Source organism: Galleria mellonella, unplaced genomic scaffold, assembly GCF_026898425.1.
Source record: "Galleria mellonella isolate WM207_F2 unplaced genomic scaffold, CSIRO_AGI_GalMel_v1 utg150, whole genome shotgun sequence".
NCBI classification, from domain to species: Eukaryota; Metazoa; Arthropoda; class Insecta; order Lepidoptera; family Pyralidae; genus Galleria; species Galleria mellonella.
The window spans coordinates 694,763-710,353 of NW_026442002.1; the positions used below are offsets into that span (position 1 = coordinate 694,763).

At 36.1% G+C, this 15,591-nt stretch overlaps 1 protein-coding gene across 4 annotated transcripts in view; it reads right to left on the reverse strand.

Annotated features, from left to right (window-relative positions):
- LOC113522397 (igLON family member 5-like) overlaps positions 1 to 8,241 on the reverse strand; it is a 132,276-nt gene extending 124,035 nt beyond the window's left edge. For all 4 annotated transcript variants that reach the window (XM_031911903.2, XM_031911904.2, XM_031911902.2 and 1 more), the window contains exon 1: positions 7,959 to 8,241. The gene's annotated coding sequence lies outside the window, so the exon portion shown is untranslated. The remainder of the gene's footprint in view (positions 1 to 7,958) is intronic.
- Positions 8,242 to 15,591: the final 7,350 nt, after the last annotated feature.

The window sequence follows — 15,591 nt, forward strand, 5'->3', positions numbered from 1 at the left end:
TGGTGCATTTGATCAATTTATTTATTTACTAGTACATATATGTGTACATGGCGGACTTATTGCTTGAAGCATTATCTCCCAGTCAACCATAGGGAAGTGTCAGAATACACGAATGCGGTACTAGTAATTATTGATATACATACATACTAAAATTACATATTTAAACGAATAAATATATATAAATAACAAATATACGTACACATATATGACATATACTATATTATACACGAAATTGAGAATAATATAAAGCACTTACTGCTGGGATAAAGTAAAAAAATGAGCGTGAACGTTGTTTTTTGAAAGACGGTTTAGTCGGTAGTCTCTTAATGGTAACAGAAAGCGCGTTCCAGAGTCAGAGAAGAATGTAGGAGAAAAGAGTTTGAAGCGAAACCAGCACGGTGAGAGGGGATAGACAGTTGGAGAGTATTACTGGAACGAAGGTTACGATCGTGAGTTTAAAAAAGGTACTGGAATTTGCTGCTTAAGTAGTTAGGAGACTGGGGGGTTCGAAGAAGAGTGTAGAGGGTACAAAGAGTCCTAACGTTTCTGCGTTGACGAATGGAAAGCCACTTGAGCTGAGCCCGATAGAGAGAAATGTGATCGAACTTCCGAAGGTCAAAGATAAAACGTATGGCTTGGTTAAATGTCCACTAATGACCTTATATTTGCTTGAGCGTGAGAGAAAATTACATAGACGAGTACATAGATGGAAAATAAATTAGTATTTATTTATATAAATTGTGATACATAGGTAACATAGATGGTGAAACAAGATAGGTCCTCTATGATCAACCCCATATATCGATGTATACAAATTTGCAATTATATAAGAAAAAACAAATTGTATAAAAAAAAATCAACAATTATATCAACATTTATAGTAAAAAATTATAATATTATAGAAATTTATTACATTTATCTTCAAGGAAATCGTCTCGTACTAGGAATAGTGCGTTCTGTTTACTAGGTACAGTTTACATACAGTTTAGTTTTATATTTTTTTACGTCACCTACGTCTGTGAGGGATTTAGGTAAGTTATTATATATTCTAGGTGCCATCCCTGAGACACTTTTTGTGAATAATGTCGTTCTATGTTGTTTTGAAATGATTTCGTGGTGCTGTCTATTTTTTTTTTAATTTGTTATATTTATTTAAATTATTTTTAACAAATAACGCCAGCTCAAAAATATATAACGCAGGTAACGTCAATATGTTGCGTTTTTTGAATAGTGGCTTACAGCTGTCTACCGATTTAATATTGCAAGCTGCCCTCAGACATCTCTTTTGAGCTTTAAAAGCAAGGATTCGGTCAGTAGAATTGCCCCAGAAAATTATACCATTTTTTTTTACAACACAGGGGGCATACAAGCATGCGGCTCACCTGATGGTAAGTGACTACCGCCGCCCATGATCACTCACAACACCAGCGGCATTGCAGGTGTGCTGCCAGCCTTTTAAAAAGGAATATACTCTTTTCTTGAAGGTTATGTTGTCGTATCGGTTAGGAAATACTGCTGCTGGAAGTTGTTTCCAAAGAATGGTTGTGCGTGGGAGAGAGTGCCTTGAAAAACGCACGGTGGAAGACCGCCACTCGTTTCACCATAGCGTATTGTAGTATTTTATATTTATTTATTTATTTTACAATTAACTTTAGATCTACTTGCAGCAGTGGACAGATCATGGCTGGGATGATAAAGATGTTTAGTTTTAATTAAAAAAAAAATAATTGAATTAATAATTTTTGGTACTTTGAAATAATTGTATATACATATGTTTAAATTTAATATAAAATATTAATTAAAAAATTACAATATATAACTTAATACATGCAATGTCATATTTCTTTGTATTACATTATTTATTTATTTATTAATTTATTTACTCTTTATTGTACCACATAAAGAATAATACAAAGATAAAGTTATTTCACTTTCTCTTAAAAAAAATGCTATTATGCAATCTTTGAATATTTCAATGACAAATGAATGAATGTATGAGTATACTTTATTCGCATTATACAATATAGGGAATAAGCGAGACAATTAATAAATGTAACGATACAGTTGTATGAGTACAGTGAGCCGGTCTTATTGCTGAGAGCGATCTCTTCGAGACTTTCAATTTATGTATTAAAAGATGTAATGTATTAAAGATTATTTATAATATAAACCATAATTTTATATGATAATTTGACAAAGAATACTGAATTCACCAGAGGGAGACTTTGTACAAATGTCGATTGCTTGGGTATATATATATATATATATATGCCACGCTTGGCAAGTGGATTGGCAACCGCAGTTAGGCTTTAGAGATGTTTTAAGAGGGACGCTGCTACCCATCCCTCGCCATCTGTTTCTTCAGCTAACAATAAATATCTACATGTAATTGTTTAGATCTATCTATGTTAAGATAGTGAAGAGTATCTATCTATCTAATACAGCAACTACTATTGTCCTTTTAAAAAAAAAAAACAAACCCAACCACTTACACTTTTCTGTCACGATTATATCTGTCACGAAACATAACAATCAATTTGCTACCCTCCCCTCTCGTGTTTAAGTGCAAAATCAAATAACAAGAGTGAAATTTTCAACATAATCCAATAATAATGGGGTTTAAAGTGTAAATTGCTCATAATTCACGCGCCGGTTCCGTATGTAATAAATAATATTATAATTTAAGTACATTTTTAACACTAATATTATATTTTTTTTATACAACTTAGAATGGCAAACAAGCTGACGGCCCACCTGATGGAAAGTGGTAACCGTTGCCTATAGACATGAGCAGTACCATGGACATAACAGAGTATACTGTTTCGCTCATGATACCCCCCATGCGTTGCCATTCCTGAGGACTCAGGTGTTATTCCTCCGTACCCTGTAAATTCACGCCATATCCCACCCTTCAAACCGAAACACAGCCATGCAAACAACTGCTTCACGGTAGAAACACGAATGGGACAGAGGTAGCCAAGTATAGTTTAATAAATAAATAATGTAATATAACTGTTATTAAGTCAATATTTAAATATGTACATAATTATGTGTATTATATGTATGTTATTATTTAATTATTAATTTAATTTAATATTTTGCTCATCGCTTTGCACCGTCAATTATATTTTCCGTTATTGCTGTCTACGGTCGACTGGTAGATAACGCCACATTGTGTTAAGTCCGCCATTTACACTATCTTTGTGTATTAAAGTTTAATAAATAAATAACTAAATAAACACTCCCTTCAAAGTGTTCTAAAATTTCAATTTTGAATCACTTCTACCGAGTTATTTTTAAAAATTACTGATCCGTGGTGCTTCCAAATAAATCCCAATCCAATATTAGATCACAGGGCTGGTTGGCACTGCACTGTCCAAATCTAAAAGGTTTAAACGTAAGGATGTTATCAGTTTGGAATTCAATTTATTTTGCAAATGGTTGCCAGCCCTCGGGAAGTAGATGTAGTGAGGGAGGCTATGGGATTCGATTACCATTTATTTATAGCGTGTACCTATGGTTTTTTGATTTTTTTTTCTACACTAATATTATAAGGAGGAAAGATTTGTATTTTTGTGTGTATGTATGTTTGTAATGAATAAACTCAAAAACTACTTTGCCGATTTAAAAATTTTCTCACCATTAGAAAGCTACATTCACCCTGAGTAACATAGGCTATATTTATTGCTAGAAAAGATTAGGGATCCTTACTAAAACTTTAGTAACGTAACTCCAGGGTGTACAAAAAATGCTATAAAATATCTTTGGTCGCGTGCGCTGCGGAAACTGTTGCTGATAGAACAAAAGTATGTTCTACAATATTGAAGAAAATATCGATAACTATAAAAAACTTGGCGACACTATATGTCCAACTACTATCGTTATGTCACAACGACCACTTTTTAAAATGTTGTAATAATGTCCACCCGTGCGAAGCCGGGACGGGCCGCTAGTTCCTACATAAATCACATTTCTAAATTAACTCTTGAGGACTTACAACTCTGGGATACGCTGCCTATTACCATGACAGAAGTGTTTGACATATTTGTTTTTGACAAAGTCTATGAATCTCTTATGAAGAAGCTAAGAGAGTAGTTCATCATCATCATCTTCATTACCTTTGATCACTAGCACTTTTTTGTCACTTTTTGGTCACTTTATTGATGTTACAATGATTTGTCATATATGTTTTTATGTAATGAGAAATTCGGTATCTTTCATCAGAGTACTATTGGGTTTAAGGGGTCGTTGTATGATTTTGAGATAGGATAAGTTTGGATCATAACTTTTTTTTTTTACAACACAGGGGGCAAACGAGCATACGGCTCACCTGATGGTAAGTGACTACCGCCGCCCATGATCACCCACAACACCAGCGGCATTGCAGGTGTGCTGCCGGCCTTTTAAAAAAGAATATACTCTTTTCTTGAAGGTTATGTTGTCGTATCGGTTCGGTAATACTGCTGCTGGAAGTTGATTCCAAAGAATGGTTGTGTGTGGAAGAAAGTGCCTTGAAAAACGCACGGTGGAAGACCGCCACTCGTCCAGATGATTGGGATGAAACTTTAGTTTGTGGCGGGTTGTACGGTGGTGAAAATCAGCAGCAGGTATCAATCCGAACAGAACTGTAATCAGTAATGTAGTACATCTATAAATATGTTACAATGAATGAATGAATGAATGAATGAATGAATGAATGAGTATACTTTATTTGCATTATACAATATAGGAAATAAACAAGACAATTTACAAACACAACGATACAATTGTATAAGTACAGTAAGGCGGTCTTATTGCTGAGAGCAATCTTTTCAAGACAACCTTAAGGTAATGGACTAATTGTTGTACAAGTAGGTATAATAGTGCTCTATAATTAAAAAAGTATGTTTACTTCTAACTTAGTGTTAAACGATGTTTACAATGTAAGGTTGGCAAACTGCGTATTGAATACATTTTTGTATTGTTTTCTTTTTAATGGTTCATTTCTGTTTGCAAACTGTTATTGTAACTTGTAACAAATAAATAAATAAATATATATTTGTATATTTATGTATTATTTGTTTAATGTATTCATGTATGTGTATTTGTATGATCATAAAGTACAGTAGGTCTCCATGTGTATGTGTCGTGATTTGTAAGTCAACATCGATACGTACGCGTCAATATTTATTTGGAACAATTTTCAATTTTATCACCGCATAATTACGTTTCTGTTTTGTCAAAAGTTGACTGCGAGAGAATGCTATATAGTATTAAGTCCGCCTTTTGTACCAGACATTTTTCAAAATAAATTCCTGTTTATTAGTTTATTTAATTGTTACAAAAAATTTGCAATGATATTTAGGTATATTTACCCCACAGCTTTGTCACGCGACACCAACCGGTATTCTGCGTTAAGGCCATAAATGAAATTGTTGGAACTAATGTGTTTTTAATGAGATGTTACATTGCATTGAGCAGGTGGGCCCTCAGAATGTTATCTCACAGCTTCAGGGCTAGTAACAGAGATTTCTCCTCTCAACCAATTGATTCGAATTCATATCATCTTTATTTAAATAGGATTGTTTACAAGCACTTTTTAATCGTAATTTTATTTTTAACCTACTGCAGGTTTCGGAAGGTTGTTATCTGTCGAGAAGAGCCCGCAAGAAACTCGACAGTTACTCTTTTAAATCTCTGTTAACATTATTTATTTATTTTTTGGAAAACGTACAGTTAATGTACAGTCAATACATAATCAAATTTATATAAGCAATGAATCGTTTTCACATTTGCGTAATGACACAATTGATCGGTTTTTATATATGCAAAATACATACATACACACACATACACATACATACATATACATACATACATATATATATAAATACATATACATATATATATATATACATACATACATATATATACATATATACACACATACATACACATACACACGCATACATACACACATTTATATTTATATAATTTATTTAAAATATTTATATAAAATAGATAGATAGATAGATACTCTTTATTGTTCCCTCCATAAGATTACAATAATAAACTTATTATAGATATAAACAATTACAAGAAATTAATATACACTTGTCATCCTTCAATGGTGCCAGTGTATACCGACAGCGCAGGCGGGGTTACTATTCCATTATCATCCATTAAAAAAGACCTATGTTAATCACCTATCATCCCTTACTGGAGCATATACTTATAGCGCGGGCGAGGATTTTTTATGGGTGAACATGGAATGGTAACCCTGCCCGCGCTACCAGTATAGGCTGACCCCGCCAGTGAAGACTGACAGGTGAGAATGAAGGCAGGTCAGTCAGTGAGAAGGAAGGTCAGTGGGCCGACAGTGATCAATTGAACAAGAATTAACCACTATGGTTTCCAGGGGAACGTAGAGATCGACCTGATAGGGTATATTGCTAGCAATGGGGTTGTTAAATTTCATTATTAAGAAACCCTTTCCCCTTAACAATTCCTTTCACCCCGCGCGGTCAGCGATACCATAAACCTACATTAATCACCTATCATCCCACACTGGTGCCCCGCCAGCGTATACCGATAGCGCAGGCGGGGTTTTTTTAGGTTAAAAAAAAGTAGATGAATTAATTTGCATAATGAAACCAGAGTGATGTAGCTAGAAAAAATAAAATGAGGCCTTCACGTGTCCCACGCACGGTACATGCAAATTTTTTCCATGAAAAATAAATTGAAAATTTTAAAAATATTTCTACCTCATTGTACCACAGTGTACCGGCAACCGTAGTTAGGCTTTGGTGATGTCTTTATAAGGACGTTACTCTCAAACCCTTAAAGTCCGGGGGGAAAGGGATTGTTAGTAATGGAGACTAAAAATCCCATTGCTAGCAATATACCCAACCAGGTCGACCTCCACGCGGTTCCCCCTGGAAACTATAATGGTTAATTCCTGTTGAATTCATCATGATGGGCTAACTGACCTGTTTTCATTCTCATCTATCACCCTTCACTGGTGCTCCGCCAGCGTATCCCGTTAGCGCAGGCGGAGTTACCATACCATTTTCATCTACCAAAAAAAACCCTTAATGTCCAGGGGAACTCGATATATAGATATTGCTGTCCATATTTCTCATGATTACTGCTAAGTATAGGTTTCCCCCTATTTTTTTTTAATGAGTGATAATGGAATGGTAACCCCGCCTGCCCTAACGGTATACGCTGGCGGGACACCCGTGAGGGATGACAGGTTAGATTGAAAAGGCAGGTCAATTAGCCAATCGTGATGAATACACTTGGTATTTAGCACAATGGTTTCCAGGAGGGACCACGTGGAGATCGACCTACTAGGATATATTGCTAACAATGGGTCAGTTAGACCCCATTACTAACAATCCCCTTCCCCCTTTTTTTTAACTAGGGTGAAAATCTTCAGAAAAAGACCCATCCGCGGGACGACGAATGGATACTGTGGGATTTTTACCCACTAAAAACACCCCGGTATTCCTCTCAGCGCCATATCCCCTTCTCCCCTGGCAGGCAGGTTGACAACCATAGTTAAGTTTTGGTGATGTTTTATAGGGGAATCGCTGCTAAACCCTTGACCTTTTAGTTCTCTTAGTCGCCTCTTACGACATCCACGAGTCGGGAAACAGTGAATCATTCTATGCTGAAACCACACGGCTTAAAGTCTTTATATAGACGGACATAACTGCGTGATATATATATGTACACGGGCGTAGCCGCGAAATTCCTTACAAATATGTATAAATATATAAAAAACTGTATTATATACAATAATAAATCCACATTCAGTTGGCTAATAGAAATACAATGTAACACTTTGATGCATTAAAAGAATCAATTGTACCTATATATTGTATATATAAAATCATTTATTTCCACAGTTATTATATTTAAAAACATATTTACATGTATATACATTAATTATATATATAATATACATATCTTACCTTAAACACCATTTAATACACAAACAAAACACTGATTTTATGAAAGAAAAGAAATTTTCACCATAGTTCATTGTAAACCTGCCATCTTGAAGGTCTGACTCCGACCAATTCGTAACGTGCTTTCACAACTGATACATCAATAATATTATAATTAATAATTAATATTAACACTTGGTTAAATGATAAAGGAAATAAATTTGATATTTTCACGAAAAACACATAGGTTTCCCTTGAAAATTTTACAAATCTGTCGCTCTACCGCGACGCGTGTGCACTTAGCGCGATCGTCCACTACTGAGCCAAACGCCAGTTCAATATCCAAGAATGTTCGAAAGGGACGGCCGTATATATGAAAGGGACAGTGTTTCAGCACCACCATATCCTAATTTCAGTATAATGTTTAATTTGTTTTTATAGAAATCTGTTAATTGCATAATTATCTACGAATTGAATTCTTGTCAGCGCCTTGGAGATGTGAATAGCAAAAAGATTGGTATTTCTTTTAGTACAGTGGGCAGTTTTAGCACGCGTGTCTACCGAAGGTCAATAAACCGTATCACCTCCTTTAATGGGAAATATTACTTAAGCAAATGTCATTCGGATCCAATCGGTAATCACTTGTCTACGTGTTCACATTTTATAACAGGTTACGTTTGTTTTTACAACTAAATTTAGATATAAATTTATCTTAAACCGTGGTGGCTCAGTGAACCAAAATCGACTATAATATATATTGTAATAAATGAATGTATTATGGTCACGTTTGACATTCGGTAAGACTATAGACAAGTAATATTAAAGATAAAAATTATTAATCTATTCTCAATTCGACCACAGATTGACAATAAACCGAAAGAGTTTCAAAAATGAATAAGCGTATGTCAAATACATGGTAGTTGGGGGGGCAAGGGATTTTTAGTAAAGCGGTTTAGTAGCCCTATTGCTAGCCATATACTTTGACAGGTCGACCTCTTCGTGGCTGCTCCGGGAAGCCATCGTGATTGATTTATTGTTAGATTCATCACGGTGGGCTAACTGACCTATCTTTTCATCCTCACCTATCATCTCTCACTGGTGCCCCGCCAGTGTATACCGATAGCGCAAGCAGGGTTACCATTCCATTATCATTCATTAAAAAAAATACATAATAGTGTGTGTACTTTTTTTTTTACTGATTTAATGTATTTTTATGCATAATTTAAAAAAATTAAATCTATATTATATATATATACTCCTTACATACATACATACATATCTGTCACGCCTGTCTCCCATTAGGGTAGGCAGAAACAATGGAACGCCAAATGCTTCGATTCGAACAAACCTCTTTCTATACTCCTTCTCTATATAAACTATAAGTGTGCCAAATTTCATACTGCTCCGTACACGCAATTTTCAAAAAAAGGGGTACAAAAAGGGTTTTACGTATTGGTACATAGATTAAATACCTCCGGCAAACTTGGTACAAAATTGTAACTTTAAATTTGACCAATTAAAACTCTGACAAAACAAAATTAATTGAAACTAAAACTCTATTAATTTAAACTAGGTTAACATTAAAACTGTGTCAATTTTAACTTTTTTGTTTTATACAACTTAGAATGGCAAACAAGCTGACGGCCCACCTGATGGAAAGTGACAACCGTCGCCTATAGACATGAGCAGTACCGTGGACATAACAGAGTATACTGTTTCGTCCATGATACCCCCAAACGTTACCATTCCTGAGGACTCAGGTGTTATTCCTCTGTACCCAGTAAATTCACCGCCATATTCCTTTAAACAGGAATACATGAGTTTACTGCGGGTTCTTCTCAGCTGGTAACTACATTCCGAACCTTACAATATAACCATAAAAGATGATTTAAAAAAGTTTGTAAACAAGTGTATTTGAATAAAAATGATTTTGAATGTAACAAGCCATACATACATACGATAATGATGCTACGCTCATGTCTACGAGCGTAGGCAGCTACGGCGTAGCATTTACGTAGGAACAATCTACGAAAACGCTGTGCCGTAAGCGATTCTAAGAATACGTGGGACGATGCTGCGGCATAGCAAACTAGTATATATATATATATATATATATATATTATACATAATTTACATTGGACACATTAAAAAAAATATACAATGGCGGACATATCCCATAAAGGTATCTCTTATAGTCGACCTTTGAGAAGCTGAAAGAAAACTGTAGAATGTACAAGGGTAAAAACTGTACAGCTAAATATAAACTCAATAAATTTCCGTGTGGTCCCGGCATAGAATAGGCCATCGCTTCCTTTCCCGTAAGTGGCGACTAAGGGAAGGCGAGAAGTAGGCAGCAGCGTCCCTTTTAAAACATCTGTAAAGCCTAACTGTGGTTGCCAACCCGCCTGCCAAGCGTGGCAACTACTGGCAAAGCTCCCCTTATGGGGAAGGCTTATGTCCAGCAGTGGACAGTTAACGGCTGAAATAATAATAATAAAAAAATGGCACACGCATGAAAAAAGCAACTTTCTACCATCGTACGGCTCGCCATCGGCAGGGAGTTCATCCTCATACCCTACAGCCTAGATGGTCGCGTACAACGCGGTTTCAGAAATGTTTCCTCCTACGAACACTCAGGTTGTGGAATGAGCTCCCTGCCGAGATTTTCCCAAGAGACTACAGCATGCGGTTCTTCAAAAGGGGGATAAAGAGGCTTCTTCAGGGTCGGCAACGCGCGCGTAATACCTCTGGTATTGCAGGTGTTCATAGGCTACGGTAACCACTTACCATCAGGTGGGCCGTATGCTTATTTGCCACCTCAGTGGTATAAAAAAAAGAAGGAAATTGTTGTTTTATATATTTTGCTTTTTGTTGTAATTTTTTGTTGTTTTTTTTATGTTTTTAAGTCTTTTATCTCTTTTACTGTGTTGTGAGTAATGCAAAATTTTTTTTTACAGCACAGAGGGCAAACAAGCATGCGGCTCACCTGATGGTAAGTGACTACCGCCGCCCATGATCACTCACAACACCAGCGGCATTGCAGGTGTGCTGCCGGCCTTTTAAAAAGGAATATGCTCTTTTCTTGAAGGTTATGTTGTCGTATCGGTTCGGAAATACTGCTGCTGGAAGTTGATTCCAAAGAGTGGTTGTGCGTGGAAGAGAGTGCCTTGAAAAACGCACGGTGGAGGACCGCCACTCGTCCAGATGGTTGGGATGAAACTTGAGTTTGTGGCGGGTTGTACGGTGGTGAAATTATCTATCTATCTGTCTATCCTATAAAACAAGGCAAATCCATAACGCAATGTCGGGAAATTGTAAATCCTTTTTTTAACAATGTATTGTTCAAGTATGTACATGATGCACTGTATGTTATACTAATAAACATATGCATACCCAAAGAGGTACATCATTCGTAGACAATCGGCAATGTTCGGAAGCAGTCGGCCGGGTATCGATCTTACTACGAGCACTGAATGTTCTTGATATTTGTATTTAATAATAATTGTATTTCATTTAAAGAGATTTATCGAGCAAGAATGAATGGAGATGTCGGTAGGGGCCGCCCTAGATGGACGTATGTTGACTAAATAGGCGACGTGCTGAAGAAGGGCCAAATTAAAAGTACCCGTAACCTGCGAGCGTGTATGAAAAGATTGATGAATGTGGAGCAAGCGAAAGATGTTTGTTTAAATCGAAGCGTTTGGCGTTCCATTGTTTCTGCCTACCCTAATGGGAGACAGGCGTGACAGATATGTATGTATGTATGTATGTATTTATTTCATTTATTTTTTGATCAATAGGTAGAGAACAATGGATGGTAAAAAATGAAAAGTTCTCTACGATCAAAATCATACACAGCTAGTATGTATGTAAATTTGTATGCCTCAATACAAATTTACATACATACTAGCTGACTCGGCAAACGTTGTCTTACCGTATACATTATTTCTAGAACTATACACGAAAATTTATCGTACTACAATTATTGTATTCGATTGTCATCTTGCAGCCCTATTGCGGAATATAAAAATCGCGATTAAAAACAGGGGTTGATCGTAAAATCATGAAAATTTGAATTTGTATATATTTTTCAACGCTAAATCATAATAAAAATAAAAATTTTGTCAAAAAATAAAAAAAATAATATTCAGGGATGGGTCACCCTTATCATTGAGGGGTATGAAAAATAGATGTTGACCGATTCTCAGACCTATCCGATATGCACACAAAATTTCATGAAAATCAGTAAAGCCATTTCAGAGGAGTTTGGTAACGAACACCGCGACACGAGAATTTTATATATTAGATATATACATGAAAAAAAAACAAAAGAAATACAATAATGTCATTTAAGATATAAAAAGCACAGATTATAGAAATTTATTACAATTATCTCCAAGGAAATCTTTAATTGAATAGTATGTTTTGTTCACTGGGTAGTCATAGAGTTTACTTTTGAAATTTTTTATGTCAGCTATATCTGCCATCCCTAAGGCATTTATATATATATATATATATATATATATATATATATATATATATATATATATATATATACCTAAGAACGCCTGTGTTAGATATTTATTTCAAATTATATTATTTTCTCAAACATTTTGTCAAAATGTGTACCTACATTTATTAATAAAAATCAAACTAACTACTTTAAAAATAATAAAATAGTAAAATTGTTATTATACCAAATTTTGTAATAAATTATTCTTGTAATGTATATAGAACACTAATTTATATTTTAATTGATTTTATAATTATTTATTGTCATGATACTTGAATAAAAAGTAATGAAATTGTAAGAACACGTGGTCTCGTTGACTTGTTCACTCGAAATCGGCCCTGTAGATATAAAAAATTGTCATTTGGGTGGGGAGACACTTCTTGTCCAACCGTTGAACAGAGCGGAGCTCCCTGACGTATCAAGAGTGAACAAGTATAGTGAACCACGTGGCCATTGTATAAAATATATCACAATTATTGTTGATGGAAGTCTTAAAGAAGCTGTAGTTAAATAAGTGTCAATGAATTAACAGAAGTTGGGTATTTATGTTAAAATGCTGGAAGTTGATAATTAATTAATTAATGTTAATATTATTAAGGATTAATAGGTATAGATCAAAACTATTACATCCTAGTACACGTACTTCCTAGACGTACTACGTTCGTCCTCTCTCTGTCTCTATTCGTATAGCCGTCTCGCTCGCACTATGCGTATTGTGTCAGGTCAGGTTTGACAGGTGGATGGGACGGTTTGTATGACTGGGTTAAATGTAATATTCACTTGTATACTAGCCGCCCGGCCCGGCTTCGCACGGGCATACTGATGAAGGGAACGAGAACAAATCTACCTTTATTCCGACTTCAAAAAAGGGCGGTTTCAATGCAGTTGTATTTTTTTCATCTGACTTAAAGGATTACAGTTGTATTTATCTTGCTTTTATGTAAATAATTATACATTTTGTTTGTATACGTATTGTTAAATCTTTATTTTATTTTTTTATTATTTCAGCCTTTACGTGTCCACTGTTGGACATAGGCCTTCCCATAAATCCCCTTATGAAGGTTTTGCCAGTAGTTGCCACGCTTGGCAGGCGAGTTGGCAACCGCAGTTAGACTTTTAAAGATGTTTTAAGAGGGACGCCGCTGTCCATCCCTCGCCGTCCCTTAGTCGCCTCTTACGACACCCACGGGAAAGGAAGGGGTGGCCCATTCTATGCCGGGACCATACACGACCAGTTAATCTTTATAATACTCTATATCGTTCTTTAAAGGGAACAATTAAAAGTTTTCATTCATTCATTCACATTTTGGTTATATTTTTTATCTGACTTCAAAAAAGGAGGTTTTCTTATACGACTTAGAATGGCAAACAAACTGACGGCCCACCTGATGGAAAGTGGTAACCGTCGCCTATAGACATGAGCAGTACCGTGAACATAACAGAGCATACTGTTTCGCCCATGATGATGAGTAGAGATATATTTACATTATTACATGTACTACATCTCCATATTTAGAAATAATAGAATCTTCATCGTGCCTCCCACCAAACTGTTTATAATTACTCCTCTCCATCCAAAGGTTGGCTGCAAGAGATCGCTCTTAGCGATAAGGTCGCCCATTGTTTTCTCACTGTGATTATTTCTTGTAATTATTTATATTTATAATAAGTTTACTATTGTAACCTTATGGAGGAAACAATAAAGAGTATCTATCTATCTATCTACAATATACATATATTAAATGCGTCAAATCGACCGCCCTACCTCCGGCAACTAATTTAAGTTATATATATTACATCTTACAGGGACATACGGACAAATAACAGGCCACTGAACGCCCCTATCGCTTAGACTTATTGATTGACAGACCGACTTCGAATACTGGGCGAAACAGTATACTCTGTTATGTCCATGGTACTGCTCATGTCTACAGGCGACGGTTACCACTTTTCATCAGGTGGGCCGTCAGCTTGTTTGCCATTCTAAGTTGTATGAAAAAAAGTCTCTTTTTAAGAGACTATCCGAGAGAGCAAGGTTCTTTGTTTGACAATTTTTGTTTCTATTGAAGGGTCCCGTGACCTCACCTGATGGAAAGCGGTCATGGGGTCTAAGGTGGGGCTCGCGGGCCCACGGATAGCCTATTCATATTCGCCTTAAATTGATGTCGATTATATTTGAATGAAAAAAAAATAAGCATGGAGAGAGTTCAACTCTTGGCGTGTGCATGATGAAGAAAAACGCAAGGCTGATACAGTTAGCTTTTAATCTTGTTTTAATAGTAAATTTAATTATTAGCCGTGTGGCCCCGGCATAGAATAGGCCACCCCTTCCTTTCTCGTCAATAAGAGCCACAGACAGCCCTCTATGTCGAGGCTGTTTCGACGCCGAAGAAACGGCTGCTCACGTAATCCTGGCATGCGAAGCTGTGGCCCATCAACGTTTAGAAATCCTCAGAACGATGAGGTCGCTCCGTGAGGCCTGTGAAGGTACCAGGAAGCTTCTGCGCTTCTGGGCGGAGCTGGGCTGGCTGTACTAGCCACGACTCATACGCACAACGGCCCAAATGAGAGGCTAAGCGCGGAAAACAGAGTCTTTCTCACATTCACATTCCTTTCCCGTGAGTATCGTAAAAGGAGACTAAGGGAGGACGAGGGATGGGCAGCAACGTCCCTCTTAAAACATCTCCAAAGCCTAACTGCAGTTGCTAAGCCTGTCGAGCGTGACAACTACTGGTAAACACCCCAAGGGTTAGGGAAGTAGGGAAAGGTTTTTGTTGAGCAATAAGCATGGGTACTATAAATACTATACCATATAATATGGATATTGGTGGCGGGAAAAAGGTCATCAGCCATTTCGATATCGCCCATATCGGTCGAATGTCTATTTTCGAATATAGAAAGAAAGAAAGAAATAATTTAATCGGAGAACCATGCGGCCCACGCGGTAGCGCACAAAACAAGAACAAAAAAAAATCAAAACAAAACAAACAAAAGAAAATAATAATTGTATACAAATAGAAAGCAATGAAATTTAATATATTATATTAGTTACTTCTATTCAGCGGGGGACAGTGAACGGCTGATTAATGATATGATGTCTTCTATAATTTTTTTCATACAACTTAGAATGGCAAACAAGCTGAC